This window comes from Hemicordylus capensis, chromosome 4 (genome assembly GCF_027244095.1).
Source record: "Hemicordylus capensis ecotype Gifberg chromosome 4, rHemCap1.1.pri, whole genome shotgun sequence".
In the NCBI taxonomy this organism is placed as follows: domain Eukaryota; kingdom Metazoa; phylum Chordata; class Lepidosauria; order Squamata; family Cordylidae; genus Hemicordylus; species Hemicordylus capensis.
The window spans coordinates 41,812,743-41,829,669 of record NC_069660.1 but is presented as its reverse complement, the minus strand read 5'-3'; the positions used below and the strand labels follow the sequence as shown (position 1 = coordinate 41,829,669).

The following is a 16,927-nucleotide window of genomic DNA, read 5'->3' as shown; positions in this document are numbered from 1 at the left end:
CGCTCCTTTCTTTTTGTCTTCTAGCTGCCATCAAGACAGCTGTCTTTGAGAAGAATCTGTAGAAGTGTGCACAAAACCAAAAATCCCAGTCTGTCTCAAATCAAACCAGAATCGAGCCAAACTGGGTCCAGTTCAGTTTTGTGCACATTTGAACTGGGTCCGGTTTGGTTCGAACCAAGCCTAGTTCGAGTGTACCCGAAGCTGTACTGGTAAAGGGGAATTGGGTAAGGATCCCCTTTAACAGTAAGGGGGGAGCAGGGGTCTTTGCTAAAAAGGGCTTTGGGTTCCCATTGGGAGAAATGTTTACCTTAAAAGTGCCACCGTTAGTGGCTGTGGCAGCTGCAATGGCCATGGGGGTGGGTTGGGGTGGCGGCAGCAGCTCCCCCACCCCTGCCAGAGCTACAGGGTCATTTGGGCCCAGTTCAGGCCACTGCATGTGCATGGAAGTCAATAAAATGTTCTCCATGGATACAGAGGCCATTTGAGTGACCATTCAATTTGCCCTGCCTTCTCTGGTTGGGGTGGGAGGAGCCACCGCCACCACCGCTGCTCACTCCCACGGCCATCACTTTTAAGGTAAAAAACTATTCCCCTCCTGCCCCAACTACTTTAAGTGAAGCCCCCTGCTTTCCCCTTTATCAGTAAGTTCCAAGCCAGCTCAGATCAAACCAGGCCTGGTTCAACCCAAACCTTTTGAGTCAAGCCAGCTTGAACTCAAGCCTGGCTCAATTCGAGCTGTCTTGCTCACCTGTAAGAATTTATGTTGCAGAGGCAGCCCTGATCTCCTGAACCAGATATTGTCAGTTGCCCCTGGATCTAGTCTAGGAGCTCAGTCTAGGAGCAGGAGCTTCCAGAGAAGGGATTGCTCTTTGCCTAAATGCCAAGGTGCAAACAGGATTGTCCTGAACTTTATCCAAACAAGTTTGCAAGCCATGTTTTCCTACATCAATCACTTTGAGTTGAAAAGTGGTCTGTTGTTAAAAACCAGTATATAAATAGTCTAAATAGACAGCTAAGTACATTTCAGGCTTAGCAAATCAAATATGAAACAAGCACTTCAGTATGTTGTTAGCTAACAGCTGTGTGGCAACACATGCCTTAAGCTTAAGACTTTACACTGTTATGTGCAGACAGTTGTTGGCACACCTGTATTTATTATTTATTTAATGTATATATATACCACCCAAAACACAAGTCTCTGTATATGTTTGTGAATGAATGTATATGCATTCTTTAAAAAAATGAACAGGGCCCCTCAAATGCAGGGCATGGATAGAAAGTGTACTGCTATACATGGATTGAACTGTACTCGAGTACAGATCTGTATATGTATAAGCTGGACATAGATAGTAGGTGCATTGAACATAACAAGGCTGTTCACACGAGCAGCCCAACCCAGACTTGTGCAGCCCTACCTGGGTAGGGCTGCTCGTGTGAACTGCTGGAATCAATGCCGATCCTGGTGTTTGGTAGCCTGGGGTTCCCCCCTGGGCTTTTGCTGAGGCAAGAGGGTGCACATACCCTCACCAACCGCAAGAGTTCTGTTCCTGGAAAACCTCATGGCTGGCAAATTCGCAGTTGACAAGGCATTAAAAACAATGGGAGACAGGGGATTAGGGGAATTGTGGTAGCAAAAAGACTGGGGAAAAGTTAAAATAGGAAAAAACTGCCCCCTGACCCCTGGAAATGACCTCCTGACACTCGGAAATCACCCCCTGATCCCCAGAAATCAGTCCAGAAACCCCCTAAATCATCCCAACCCCCCCAAATAACTCCCTGACCCCCAGAAATGACCCCTGAACCTGAGAAATGACCTCCTGAACTCCCAACCCCCCCAATTTTTTTTAAAAAAATCCTCACCCTGCCCACTCCCCCTTACCTCCTTGCTTCCTTCTTCAGAATGGTGGAAGGGGAAAAGTGAAGATCAAGCTAGTGGAGATCTCAGTGGCCCAGTGACACCCCTCCCATTTAATTATAGCTAAGCCCCTGGTTTTACCTGACGTATAACAAAATTCTCCCTAATACATGGTAGGATGATACAACCAACTTATCAAATGGTTAGATGTACATTGTGGTAATTGGTCATCCGTAGTATTCACCCTCTGCTTCCTAGCCAATTTCCCTTCCTGGGATAATCCCTCCACTTACAAACACACAACAGAAAAGACATCACATGCACACACGCACACACACACCCCTCACAGTCACTCCCAAGTGATTAAGCAGCCAGGATCACAGATGCTCTCTATTGTGTGCTCTGATCTTTACAGGCAAAAATCCCCCTGTGTCGAATGCTTTCATTTCTTTACCTTTGTTTCTGGCTACTGAATTGAAGATCAGCTATCACCAGATGATGTTCCTGCTTGATTAGTATGCACAAGACTGTTCCACCACTAAGTCCATTGCACAGAACAGCTGCATCGAATGTCATCAGATAGCTTAGGAACAATTCGGAGACAGCAGCAGGGCTCAGCTTTTAAGACCTGAAATTGGACCATAATGGTGCTGTATTCTCCTAGAATAGAAAATAAAGCTTGACTGAATTACCCTGTTACAAAAGGCTCGACCGAATGGCAGAATGAGAAAAAAAGCCTGGATAGAGGTCAGGGAAAGAGAGATATTTTTTTCCTATTTTCCCTTCATGTCTCCCGCCTTTTTTGAATTACAATAATTCTATTACCCAGAGTGCTATCATTGGTGCTTGCGAGTTTACTATCTCTGGAGTATTGACAACAACAAATGAAATCAAATACAAAGCAGCATGCTTCAAATGGCTGGCTGGCTGGCTTGTCACCACTGAAAATAATAATTTCACTGAAGATTGAACAGAGGCACAGCAAGAGTGCTTGGGAAACATCAGATGGCCTTGAAGCCAGCATCAAGTCAATGAATGCAGGGGGAAGTGAATGCAGGGGGACTCCAGGTTCAAATCTCTGCTCAACCACAAAGTTCCCTGTGTGTTTGGGGTTGGACGGATTTGATGGCAGGAGGAAATGAGTTAGGAAACTGAGAATCAATATGGATGGACAATTCACCACAAGATGCATCCAACCTCTTGGTAAGCTAGTTGTATAATTTTCCCATGTTAGGAAGAATGTTTCCATGTTATCATTTGCACTACTACCAACCCCACACTGCTCTAGGCCACCCCTTTGCCCCCCGCATGAAGCTATACATTTGCTGACACCTCAATGCTTCTCTATGGGGAAAAACCTTAAAGACGCGTAAACTTCAACAATTCCCCAAAAATCAGCCCTCTGCCCAATCACTCTGAAATTGGGGTGGTAGCCTCCACCCATTAGGCATTACCACCCCACCCCACTCTTTTTGCCCAGATCCCACGATATGCCCCCGAACTGCCCCAAAGACACTAAAACTTCAACAATTCCCCCAAAATCAGCCCTCTGCCCAATTCCCCTGAAATTTGGGTGGTAGCCTCCATCCATTAGGCACTACCATTCCACCCCACTATTTTGCCCCTGGGACCCGAAATTCGAGCTGAAGTCACATCAGACCTTTTTGCATTCAAATCAATTGAGGCAAAAAGGCGGGAAATTCAAAGAGACGTCATCCCGAATCACCCAAATTTTTCGGGCACGAATCAGGGGTGATTCGGCTCGGCCCCGAAAAATATCGGGGGGACATCGGGGGTGATTCAGTTTGGACCCGAATCACCCGAAATTGCTCTTTTCGGGCACAGATCGATCTGTGCCCGAAATTTTTTGCACATCCCTAGTCTTTATTACAGTCACAGACCAGAACAATGACAAAGCCCCTCTTAAATCTATGCCAGAAGTGAATGAATGAATGAATGAATGAAATGAATGTTTGTTTCTTCCCCAGAAGTGTGTGCATTGTCCACTTCAAATGTGCCCCATCCAATTTCAGTTTGGCATTATGTGCGAATGCAGCCTTGGAGGCAAACTTTCATAAACAGTTTGTTTTGGTGTTTTTATTTTCAGCTCAGAAGATTGGAGATGTGTGAACCGATTCGATCTTCATAGAACTGCCCCAGTTCAAGGGCTTGTCCTAGAGCCGGACCAGGCCCGGTTCAGCTCAAACTCAAGCTGAACCCATCAAGCCAGTCTGGGGCCAGTTCAGGTTATTATTATTCTTTTAGTTTAAAAAGGCAGATTTACCACCATTGTTGGTCTCCAGATTTCCTGATATCCCCCTCCCCCACCATTCCCCCCAGTCATTTTTGGCCTTTACAGGCCATTTTCAGTCCGTTACAGGCCTGCCTGCGGTGGCCATTTTAGAGGCCGCCGCACATGCCCAATGGACCTCTGTGTGGCCATTGGTCCATGCCCAATGGGCCTCTGCATGCATGTGTGGTAGCCAACAAAATGGCCACCGCCACCGCAGGCAGGCCCATAACAGGCTGAAAATGGCCAGAAATGAGCCAAAAACAGATGAGGGGATATCAGGAGCCTGCCTATAATTCAGGAAATTCCTCCTCTGAACTGGGCCAGGCTCTAGTGTGCATAGAACCATACCAGACCCAGTTTGGTTCAACTATGGTTCTACTCTAACCTAACCGGGTTTTCTGGTTTTTTGCACACCCCAAAGGGGATCACCTTACCAGAGAAACCTATAATCTCACAAATGAAAGGGATTTTAAAAACCCCACAAACCCTCACATTTTTCAAATCTTTCAGATCAGGGAAGGTCAGGCAGAACATTGGCCCCTTGCAGTAGAGGCCTCCCTGTCTTTCCAGGCTGGTCCAGAACCTGCAGGAATGCAACAGGCCTTGGATTAGGGGTGTGCATGAACCAATTCTGGTGGTTCGGTTCAAGTTTGAGCTGAACTCGAACCAGATCATGAGACTGTGAGCCTGTTTGATTCAAATCGGCCCCAGCTCACTCTTAGTGTTGAACTGGGTCAATCTGATTCAGAACTAGTTTGGCAGTTCAAAGGGGCATGCCTGTAAAGGGGAATCCACAAATGCATGGAGGCTGGAACTGGGCTGTGTTGGAGTGCCAGTCCTGGTCAGGAGAGGAGGAGCTGCGCCGCCCCCTTTGCTGCTGCTTCACCCTCAGACTACAAGTGCCATCTCACCCGCCCCTTTTAGGATTGTTGTTTAAGGTAGGCGGGGTTCCCCCCACTGCATGTAAAGGGGGATCCTCACTGGATTCCCCTTTAAAAGCATGCCCCCAAACTACCAAACCAGTTCCGAACTAATGAGATTTTCAATGAAACACCATGAATCCACTCTAATTTGCTATCATAGAATCCACACTCAGAATCCACAACAGAACCCTGTACCCCATGGGTTAGAAACCCATGGGGGTGGTTGGCACCCTATGTGCACTATACTACCACTCGCTCTGGGCCTCCCCAGCACCCCCCAAGTGCACTTATGGGACTGCTGAAAGCTCCATGTATACCCTATGAGGAAAAACCTTAAAGACGCATAAACTTTAACAATTCCCCCAAAAACAGACCTCTGCCCAAATCCTTTGAAAAAATTCAGGTAGCTTCCTTGCCCCTACCTGGCACTACCACCAACCCCACACTGCTCTAGGCCACCCCTTTGCCCCCCACGTGAAGCTATACATTTGCTGACACCGCAATGCTTCGCTATGGGGAAAAACCTTAAAGACACGTAAACTTTAACAATTCCCCAAAAATCATCCCTCTGCCCAAATCCTTTGAAAAATTCAGGTAGCTTCCTTGACCCTACCTGGCACTACCACCAACCCCACACTGCTCTAGGCCACCCCTTTGCCCCCCGCGTGAAGCTATACATTTGCTGACACCTCAATGCTTCTCTATGGGGAAAAACCTTAAAGACGCGTAAACTTCAACAATTCCCCAAAAATCAGCCCTCTGCCCAATCACTCTGAAATTGGGGTGGTAGCCTCCACCCATTAGGCATTATCACCCCACCCCACTCTTTTTGCCCAGATCCCACGCTATGCCCCCGAACTGCCCCAAAGACACTAAAACTTCAACAATTCCCCAAAAATCAGCCCTCTGCCCAATTCCCCTGAAACCTGGGTGGTAGCCTCCACCCATTGGGCACTACCACCCCACCACACTATTTTGCCCCTGGTACCCGTTTTTCTTACCCGAATTGATTCAGATTCAGATTCAGATTTAATCTGAATCTGAACCGAATCAGGGGTGATTCAGGTAGCCCAGATTCGGGCACAGAACAGAATGGGGGTGATTCGGTTCGGGTCCCGAACTGAATCACCAAAAACCCAAATTGCACACCCCTAATAAAGACTACTACTTCTTTTAAGAAGGAATTAGATACATTCATAGCAGCCGTGGAGGGAGGCCAGCGGTGGCCCAAGTGCTGCCTCTGCCACTCCCCCCCAGCCCCACCCCCTGCATCTGACATCAGTCGCAGGTAATGTTTAGCTACACACCAGCATCTGACGTCAGATAAGAGGGGCATGGTTTTGCTCCCAAATGGGGCCGCATGGCCCTGTTTCGGAGCTCAGTCAGCCAGCGCTGCATTCATAGCACAGCTGGACCAACTCTCCCTGCCTTTTAAAGGCAGGAAGAGCTGCTCCAGCCACGCTGCGAATGCAGTGCTGGCCAATCTAACTCCCAAAGGGGGGCGCGTGGCTCCATTTGGGAGCAAAATCACTCCCCCAGTCTCTGATGTCAGATGCAGGGGGTGTCGAGGCGCAGCCCCTGAGGGGCAGCAGCCTGGGTTCTTTGAACCCGTTTGCCCAATGGTGGCTCTGCCCCAATTCATAGAGGATAGGGCTATCAATGAATGGCTGTCTATTAGGCATGATAGCTATAAGGAACCTCCATATTCAGAGGCAATATGCTGCTAAATATCAGTTGCAGGAGGTGTGGACAACAAGACAGGAGGGTGTGCCTTGCTTTGGGGTTTCCTGGAGGCATCTTACTGGGCACTTAGGAACAAGATGTGGCTCAGATAGTTGTCAAGTCCTTTTCTTGGGTTGCAAGAGCTACAGCTGCAGATGCAATTGGTTTGCCTGTTCTCAGAGGTATTTATAATATAATTTAATTTCTCTAAAAGATGACTGAATGACACAAGAACATGTACTGACATAGAATTCTGATTGGTTTATACCCTTGGTGTTGAGATTATATGACAGCCTACTATCACTTTGAAGAAAGATATTTTAAGGCCAACAAAACCAAACAGCGAAGGGGAATATATTTTGGAAACCACATATAAAGCCAACTATTAAAAGGCTAAAAAGCTAAAACATTGTTCACGTACTGTTGAGAAAAGTTCTGTCTGTCTCCCTTCTACTTAAAGGTGCTTTCTCATATCTCCTTGACCCTGGTATTAGAATGCTTCTCACCTCAGAGGAAAGGTTCCCATTGAATCTCTGTTGGAGACAGGAAAAGAAATTAGCTGTGGCAGCAGGCTCATTTTTCCTCAAAGGGCACAGTTTTCAGGTTGTGGCGCTTGACACCACCAGCAGCTATCCAGGTCATCTGTTAAAAGACATACACATATGCACAGAAATGTTCCAGCTTTGTTCCACCAAAAGCACAGGGCCCACGCCAGATTCCCATCCTTTGGAAAGAAGGAATCAGAGCGAGAATGTTCAGCGGTAATACCTAAGCAGGCTTCCAAAGATTACCACTGAGGAGATTTTGTGTTTGACAGAAATGAAGTACCTGATTTTAGGATTTATACTTATGAGCCAGCATTACAGTGCTCAGATGTACTGAATCTAGATCAATCTGTGTGCCTCTCTAGTTCAGCCACGGTAGACGATAGACATATTATACCAGTGATAAGACATCTGACATTCTTTACTATTGCAGCTTTACCAGTAAGTAGGCTGCTGCTACATTGCTACAGTTGCATTAACAGCCATGCTTGATCAATCAGTGCTTTGATCTCTTCATCCTTATTTTTCTTTCCATATTATCATGCAGTAAAGGCAATAGCCAGCTTAGAGACGGAGAGGTATGTATGTTCTTTAGAGACCTCCCACAAAGCATCACGACATACTCACTTAGGGGCATTTTCAGATGGCAAGAACAGTGGGGATTAGAAAGCATTATTTCAGCACATCTGATCCTCATTGTCAAATCCTGTGGGGAACTTCAGTTTATGCTGGTCCCCATCTCACCCTTCAGCTGTGAATGATGCAGTTTACAAAGATTAGTTTTGGGAATGTAAGGTTTTCAATAAGAAACAGAAAAATTGTAGGTAGGCATGTTGTTCCGTTAGGTGAAAATCCAAAAGTCACAGTCAGATAATACCTTTATTAATACCAACCAAAATAACATAAATTTGAAAACAGCAAACTTGCAAGCTCTCCAGAATTCTTCATTGGGCTAAATGGTAAAGCAAAAAAGGTGGTGGTGATCAGCAGAAGCTGATCATGGTGGTAAAGCCCCAAATTTGAAGTTTATAGGAGTCTTAAGACAGAGAGATAATTCACACAACTGAAAACTGTGTCCTACCCAGGTTTGGGAGCTATGTGTGCTCCAATTTTCTGTTGTGTGGAAGCAAAAAACTGGGGAAGAGGGAGAAGTGATTGTGTGGAATCAGGAGGAAAAGCTACCCAGCTGGAGAGTGGTTGGATGGCATTCAACCCTCTTTCCATCACAAATAATAATAATAATAACAATAATAACAACAACAACAACAACAACAACAGCAGCAGCAATAACAATAACAATAATAATAATGTAGAAGATTATCAGATGGTAGAAGGTCATTTCCCCAAGTTTCAGGATCCCTCTCCAAAACAGTCCAGTATTGTAGGAAACAAGTCTTTTCGTGGAAAATAATGAGGCTGTTCACACAACTGAAAACTGGATAGGACAAGTATCCTACCCAGGTTTGGGAGCTGTGTTCACTCCCACTTTTTGGTTGTGTGGGAGCAAATAACTAGTTAGGAGGAGGGAGAAGTGATTTTGTGGGAGGCAGGAGCTGGGTAGGATAACTTTTCCTTCTACCTTGGTCAAATACCAGGTATGAAAGCTGGGTAGGATGATGCTGCCCTACCCAGCTCTTGTCTCCCACACAATCACATCTCCCTTCTCCTACCTAGTTGTTTGCTTCCACACAACTGAAAACTGGGAGCATACACAGCTTCCAAATCTGGGTAGGACGCCTGTCCGACCCAGTTTTCAGTTGTGTGAACAGCCTCAGTAACTATAGTGGACATCTTCAATTAAAGATAAGAGGACAGCATTTTGGATAGCCAGGGAAAGGAAGTGATTGTGCATCCTATTGAATACAATAATTTTGTGTATGGATGCTGGAAGAGGGGTGCCAGAGGGGGCTGTGGCCCTTACTAAGATTGGTGCGGGGAGACAGACCATCCCCTCAGGAATTAGCAGGCAAAAAAGACTATTGTCCAAACAGCTTCATAAAGAAGCAGGAGAGGTTCTGTCCATTTTCTAGGTAGAAAACCAGAAAGCCTTGCCTGCAGTGCCTTCTGAACAGCCTGAAGAGAGCTAGTGTGGGGGTGTGGGGGTGTGAGAGAGAGAGGGACAGCACGCATACACACAGAGAGACATGTACACACACGTTCAGAAGTGGAGAGGCCAAGTCCTGAATAGTAAGTCCCGAACAGGGTTCAATTCAAACCAGACAGGCCCTCCAAAAAGGGTAGCCAGTCCAAGTTAGAGCCAAACCAGGCCTGGTTCTAACAGAACCAGTTCAGCCCAGTTTAACCAGTTCTTTATGCTTGCAAAGGGGAATCTGGTAAGGATTCCCTTTTACAAGCAAAGATGGGAACCCTATAGGGTTGAAAAGGGATAGTGGGGTGGGGAATGGGTGGGAGGACACTTTGCACACCGTGGTGGCAGTGCAGCTCCTCAACCGCAGTGGGCCAGCAGCGGCTCCCCTAGGCCCCACTGATATTCCCATCAGTGCAAGCTCAGAGACCATTAGAGTGACCCCACCCACCTGGGCCCCCGCCAGCCTGCGCTGATGTGTGGAGCACCAGTGGGGCCTAGGGGAGCCATTGCCAGCCTGCCACCGAGGAGCCACACCACCGCCACTGAATACCCACCCTCCCTTTTCAACCTCATAAGGTTATCCCCTGTGCTGGTGCTGTGTGGGGCCTCTTGCGATGCATGCCATCCCAGCAGGAAGCTGAATGGGGCGGTGGAGAGCAGGTAAGGACCTGCTCTCCTCTTTCTTAAAGCTCCTGAACCGCAGTTCGTGCACATCTCTCAAGCCCACTTAAATGATACTCTAACAGATTCCCTCAGTCAGATGGAAAAGTTGTGTCTGTGTGCACTTCTCCCCTTCATCTGGTTTACTGTCCTACCACTGCCTAATCATGCCAGTGCCATTGCCTCAACATGTGGATTACATTTTACAATATTAAATATGGAGTTGTATTCCATCTGTAGGCTGGAGAACCATTTTGGCACACCCCACCACTGTTGATTAGGCAACAGTGGGACAGGCCATATGAAGGGAAGACGTGCAGGTCCATATTCCTGTCTCATCTGAACCAGCCCTGTAGATTTTAACTCTATTATTTGTCCCTTAAATAAGCTAATATACAAATGCATCTGAAAAATAGGCAATTTTCATCACATTCTGTCTATATAGAGCTCCCCCGCCTTAAACACACTTCCGGGAGTCTTGATTTCCTGGCTCCTGATGAAATGGACTTTAAGTCAGACAGTGCCAGCTCCTGCCTTGGCCTCTTCTTTGCAAAACCAGCAGTTTCCTGTTGTCATGCCAGATGATGGAACAACAGTAATCAACTCTTTTCTGCTCCACAAAACAGTTACTGCTAGTTATTAATTATTGGGAATAAGCCCTCTGCCCAAAGCATTATACTGACTAGCAGTTCACTACAATCATTGCTAATGGAACAGCAATTATGTGACTGAATATGGAATGCTCTATAGCTCGAGCTCTATATATTCTCAATTCTTTGTCTCTGTGTGAGATAGAGTTGTTTTTCTTGCCTACCACCCACAATAAGAATGCCTATTTGCCTTCATTTGTGTTCTACTAGTATAGTCCTCAGTAAAGCAAATAATACTATATGTCTCCAGTATTATTTCATCCAAAGAAAACTACATGTGGAAGTATTGCCCTCAAATGTCTCATCACTCGGAGAAGGGAAGATGATGCAACACTATAGATTATAATTGTTTGCATAATTATTATAAGTGACCATGGCTTTCTATTCCTTCCCTCCTTCCTAGTATTGCTAATAAGGTCAAAGTAAATGTGTACAGCAACCTTTGGATATATTGAATTTCCATTTTTGTCTCCAGGATGCAAAACAAATTAAAAAATTTCTCAGACCAAAGCAAGATTTTGTTTTACTTTATTTATTTCATGCATATATACCCAATCAAAAAATGGCTCAGGATGGTTCACAAAGAAAACATTTTTTTAACCAAAAGCTCAGTTAAATACCATTTTAAAACCACTAAATACCAGGCTCAGAAATGAGTCTTTATAGCTCTCTTAAACTTATCTAGTGATGATAAACCTCATGTTTCCACGAGGATTAGCATTAACATAAAAGATTAACATTTGATTCAAAGATCTGAAAAGTGTTATTTGCTTTGGCTCTAATTTACATGAGTACTGATACCTGTTAAAGCTCTTGAAAGAATACATTCCACTAAAATTATACATTGCAAAAATTCAAGGATTCATGCACATTCACTTTGCAGCAGCAAAAATGAATCTATTTCAGAATGCTATTGCACATGCAAAAAGGACACGAGTTTTGTTTTAAAGACAATTGCTAATCAAGTAGGACAACCAGTATGCCAAGCAAACCGAATTAACGTGACTGCTGGATTATTAAATGGATTAAATCCTACTGATAATCGGTTGTGAGCCTTAAGGGCTAAAAGCCTAATCAGCTCAAGAAACATCACTTTGCCAAACACTTATGTTTCCAGTTCACCTTGAACTCATCTCTAATTTTTGCTTAGTATTGGTCATGTTCCTATAGCAACCAAGATAACTGACATTAATTATCATAATGTGGTTATTTCATGCTAATGTCATTTTAAAATTGTCCAGGATGCTAAGGTGAGATGGCAATTAGCAGCCTACCCCTCCTCCTGTCTTATTTGCATGACCTCGCATCCTATATGTAGGTCTGCATACATAATGTCCATGCCATAAAAAGGGGGGAAATGGTTATTTATTATTTGTGCACAGCTAGTCCCTAGATGTACAAGGTCTATTATGTAGAGGGCATGTAAGCAATCCAGCAATCCAGCTACAGTTTGTAGAATGGGATGGCGGGGATCTGGGACCGCATGGCCCCTGGAAGTTCCAGGACGCCCTGTGCGAGCATGCAGGGCATCCGGGAGAGACCTCTGAAATCCGAACCTGGGAGGTTGTTTGCGGCGTCCCGGCAGGGGTTTCCTTGTGTGTCGCCATGGCGCTGTGCTGTGCCATGGCAGTACACAATCAGAAAACTCAGGTTAGTGGAGCACTTGCTCTGCTAAGCTGCTAGGAAACCTTGCCCGTCATGAGCCCGCTGGTTCTCACGATGGGGAAAAACCGGGCTGGGCTTCTTTAGTAGAGGTGTGCATGGAACCGGCTGGCGCGGTTCGGTTCGAGGCCAGACCGGCTTCGAACCTAACTGGGCCAGTTTGGTCCAGCCCCCAATTGAACCCCGCCGGTCCGGTCCGGTTCCGGACCGGTCCGCGAATTTCCATAATTTTTAAAATATAATATAAAGTTTATTTTAAATACCTTTAGCCCCTTTGGGGGGCTTGTTGAGGCCGTGGGGGGGGGTTTCCAAACGGGATCGCTCTCCCCCCGCCGGTCGTCCTTATTACCGCCACGGCCCGCCGCAGCTGGGTAAATCACCATTTTCGGCCCTTTCCGGCCTCCGTATGAGCGTGCGGCCGCCATTTTGGCAGCTGCCACGCATGCACCAATGCCCTCTGCAAGGCCGTGGCTGTCCGCACATCCCTAGCCCGGTTTTCTCTCATCATGAGAATAACCTCACTAACTGGCAGCAATTCTCCAAGGTTTCAGGCAGGAGTCCTTTCCATCCTGACCTGGAGATGTCAGAGTGAACCTGTGGCCTTCTGTGTGCAAGCAGATGCTCTACCACTGAGCTATGGCCCCATCTCCTAAGGAGAATATCTTCCAGCAGACAGAGCTCATATGTATGGGTTTGCACCCATCCAAATGCAAGCCAAGGCCAATGCTGTAAGCAAAGCGGACAAATCATACACAAATCATTACTGCAAGACCAGCTCTTTACCCCTCAGAACAGTTTACATAGCAAAAAGAATTAGAATTTGGTTCCCTGATTCAAAAGGAGTCACAGAGGCACTTCACACAATCGGTGTGAAGCACCAGAGGGGTTTTTGCGGGCTTAGCCCGCTCCCTCCGCAGATGAGCTTGCTTGAGCAGATGAGCAGCTGCTTGTGGCCGGATTGGCCGTCCACATGACTGACAGCTCCATCACAGAGTTGAATAAGGGCAGCAGGGATCTAGGGCCACACGGCCCCCAGAAGTTCCAGGATGCCCCGGCGAGCATGCATGACATCCTGGAAAGACCTCCAAACCTGGGAGGCTGCTTGCAGCCTCCCAGCAGGGGTGTGCTCATGTGTCGCCATGGTATGGAGCTGTGCTGTGGAAGCACACGATCAGAAAACCCGGGTTAGCGGAGCACTCGCTCCACTAACCTGAGCTAAGCGGAGGGCTACTTTGGCAGGCTAGCCGCCAGAGAACCACCAGGCCTGCCCACAAGCCTGCTGGTTCTCACGATGGGGAAAAACCGGGCTGGGTTTCTTTAGCCCAGTTTTCCTCCATCGTGAGAATAGCCTCACAGTCTTTAAAAGAGACACAGGGGAAATACCAGCTCTCCCCACTAGAAGGGTTGCTATGATGAACTGAACAGTGACAGTTGCTAAATATAAGAGCCCCACCACTTTAAAAGGTGCTTTTTCCCTTTGTTATGAGGGAACTTGATCACTGTACATGTTTTCAGATGCTAATTGCTTAGAGGCACAAGTTGAGGTGGTATATACATGTATAAAATAATTAAATGTACATGGAGAAGATGTTTTCAATGAGGTTTCACAACAGTGTGACCAGCTCCTTTTAGAAAACTCACAAAGATGGTTTTGCATACTAGGCTGGCAGCACACCTTGCACGTGCGTGTGAATAGCCTCAGAACATTGCCTTTTTAGAGTTCCCAACTCTGTGTAGAGTTTGCAAGGCAAACCCACTCTCCTCACAGACCTCTCTGGAGCCCTTCTCACTGATCATGAGAAGAGCTCCTCTGGATTACGAATGTTGCTTTTGAAAGCTTACATACATGCAAGTATACACACCTACTCTCTGAACACACAGAGCCAATCAGAATCTCTGGGTCAGGAGGGGAGACTGCAGGCCATGTGTGCACCTGCTTGCAACGGGGCATGTGCCCGTGCCTGGTGCATGCAGGTGCATCCATTACTTCTGGTTACTTCTGGGAGATGTGGCGATGGGGCGGCAGGGAGGTATGCTGCCACCCTGAGGGGCTTTAACAAAATGGGGCACCGGTGGGCGAAATGCAGTGGGAGAGGTAGAGCACTTGCCCCTGCCCTTAAAGATGCACACACTCCCACCATTGAGCCGGCGGAACCCACCAATGCACATCCCTACTCTGTGCCACCCAGAAATATGTCTCTCAGGGGACATATTTACAGATGCAAAGCATCCTAATCAGAAGATCACTGCCGCCCTGTGGGGTTTTAATAAAATGGAGTGCCAGTAGGGGAAATGTGGTGGCAGGGGTAAGTGCAACCTCCCCCGTCCTTAAAGATGCACTCCCTGCCATAGAACCACCCCCACCTGGTTCTGTACACATCCCTAACACAGAGCGCTTCAAGGGGAACAGGAGGTCAGTGAAATTCAACCGCCCCACCCCTGGTGGGACCACCAGTGCTGCTTTAGTTGGGAACTCAGCAGCAGAACTGGTGCTTCTTGTGTAGCACCTGTGCTTTGTTAGTCTGTATGTTGGCCTCTGTCCCTGCAGAAAAAGAGCTAGACAGATTGTATAAGTGGGGCATTTCTATGGTCCTTACACCCCACTTTATGCTTTAAATCTGTTGCATGGGAGAGTGGAAGCCAGAAAGCCTGTTCTCACAAACAGAGATTCCTGGGTAGGAGAGGGTTAACCCGGGAATCTGTGGCCATCTGGGGCACCAGGAGTCCTCCCAACCCAGCAGTTTCAACCCTGAGTAGCCTAGATTCACTATCCAGGTTAAAAGTGAGGTAGAATAAAATGGAGCATGTCCAACCTTTTGTTTTGGTTATCTGTGCTACCACTCCATTTTCAGCTGTTCCCGGGCAGCTGGAGGCCATGTTTATTATAGAGGCCTGTGGATTGTGGGGTCAGGCAGAATGGAACTGCTGCAGTACTGAGGTCTGCTTCTCTGCTGCTCATGCAATGCATTGTGGGATAGCTGGAGGATCTAGCTCCCGATATCAGCAATGGAGTATGCCGCCATAGCTTTTGTGTGGGCACATGAGCTGCAGAGCCAAAAGGAGGCTCTGATCATCTGGGAAGCATGAGGTAGGAGTTTCCCTTCCTCCCAGCTCACCCCCATATGATCATGGGAACAGACACATTGTCTCACATCCATACTTCACTGTGCGGAGACCGTAGATGCATCTGAACTGGTCCTCTGAATGCCTTCCAAGGCCTTTGTGATGCTCTGTGCAACAGAAGCAATCCATAAATTATGTGAGGCCGCATTATTCTGTTCAAAGCTGCACTACAAACAAGCTAGAGAAATCAAGCTATCGCATGGGCTAATGAGAAGTACTGGCAGGGAAAACAACACAAGGTAATTTACTATTCAGAAACTACCACCGTCTTAATTAACATATATGACTACTTTTTAAAAACCCAGCAACTACACTTCATAATGTTTCACTGCTGCAATCAGAAACTCCAGTTCTTGAATTATGGTTTATTAACTAAGTCCTTGTTGTGCTGCGAATATTTTCAGTCTTTGGGCCTTACACTTAATAATTCACTAGGAATAAAGGGGGTGCAGTAATTCATGTCCCATATTGTCTTCCATGGCTAATACCACCATGGCCTGGGATTTATGGCCCAATCTTGCACATTGTTAAGCGTCTGCTGCCTGGAGAGTAGACAGCATTCAATTCACGTTGCCTTCAGAGGAAAGCAAAGGAGTTGAGCACCGAGCTGGATGAGCACATTGGCTCTTAAATCTGGGGGGCGGGGGGGGGGGGGAGATGAAAGACATATGAAATGCCATAGCTTTCACAATGGCCCTTGTCAGGATGCGTACCTTAATTCTTGATAACTGAAATGCATAATATTGTGAGCTGAAAGGCATAATATTGTGGCATTCAGGAGTTGCAGGGCTACTAGGGATGTGTGAACCAGCTTGAATTTGAGCCAGTTCGCATTCATGCTGGCTCGGCTTGGAGGCTCGCCTTTGAGCCAAACCAGGGGGCAAGTGGGTCCTGGTCCGACAGCTAGTCGAGCAAGCCCCCACCTTGCGAGCTGGCTCAATCGTACACTTGTAAAGGAGAATCCAGCAAGGGCTGTGGCAAGAGCTGTGATGGGGGTGGGAAAGGGAATGCTCTCTCTTTTTATCTTGAAAAATCACCACTGTGTGGTGAGATGGCAGCGACAGCATGGCAGCAGAGACAGGGGCTCCTTTCAGCCTTCCATCTGCCTCCCAAATGACAGCCCCAGACATCTGTGGTCCGTTTCAGGCCTCTCTACATGCACAGGCCCAAAATGGGCTGCAGACAGCCAGGGCTGTCATTAGGGAAGCAGGTAGGAGGGTGAGAGAAGCCCCCACCACAGCTGCCATCCCACCACGCAGCAGCAATTTATTTTTCAAGGTAAAAAGAGACAAATAATCCACAACTACCCCACAGCCCTTTACTTGTAAAGGGGAATCCTTGCTGGATTCCCCTTTACAAGTATAGACGTTGAGGTGGCTTGACTACAGAACTGGACCAGGCTCGA

At 46.9% G+C, this 16,927-nt stretch overlaps 1 long non-coding RNA gene across 1 annotated transcript in view; it reads right to left on the bottom strand.

The window, feature by feature from the left end:
* Positions 1-2,432: 2,432 nt before the first annotated feature.
* Positions 2,433-16,927, bottom strand: part of LOC128322074 (uncharacterized) — a 46,027-nt gene continuing 31,532 nt past the window's right edge. Inside the window, exons 2-3 of the long non-coding RNA XR_008305505.1 lie at positions 7,215-7,326; positions 2,433-2,515 (exon numbers count right to left, since the gene is read on the bottom strand). This is a non-coding gene — a long non-coding RNA (uncharacterized LOC128322074). The remainder of the gene's footprint in view (positions 2,516-7,214; positions 7,327-16,927) is intronic.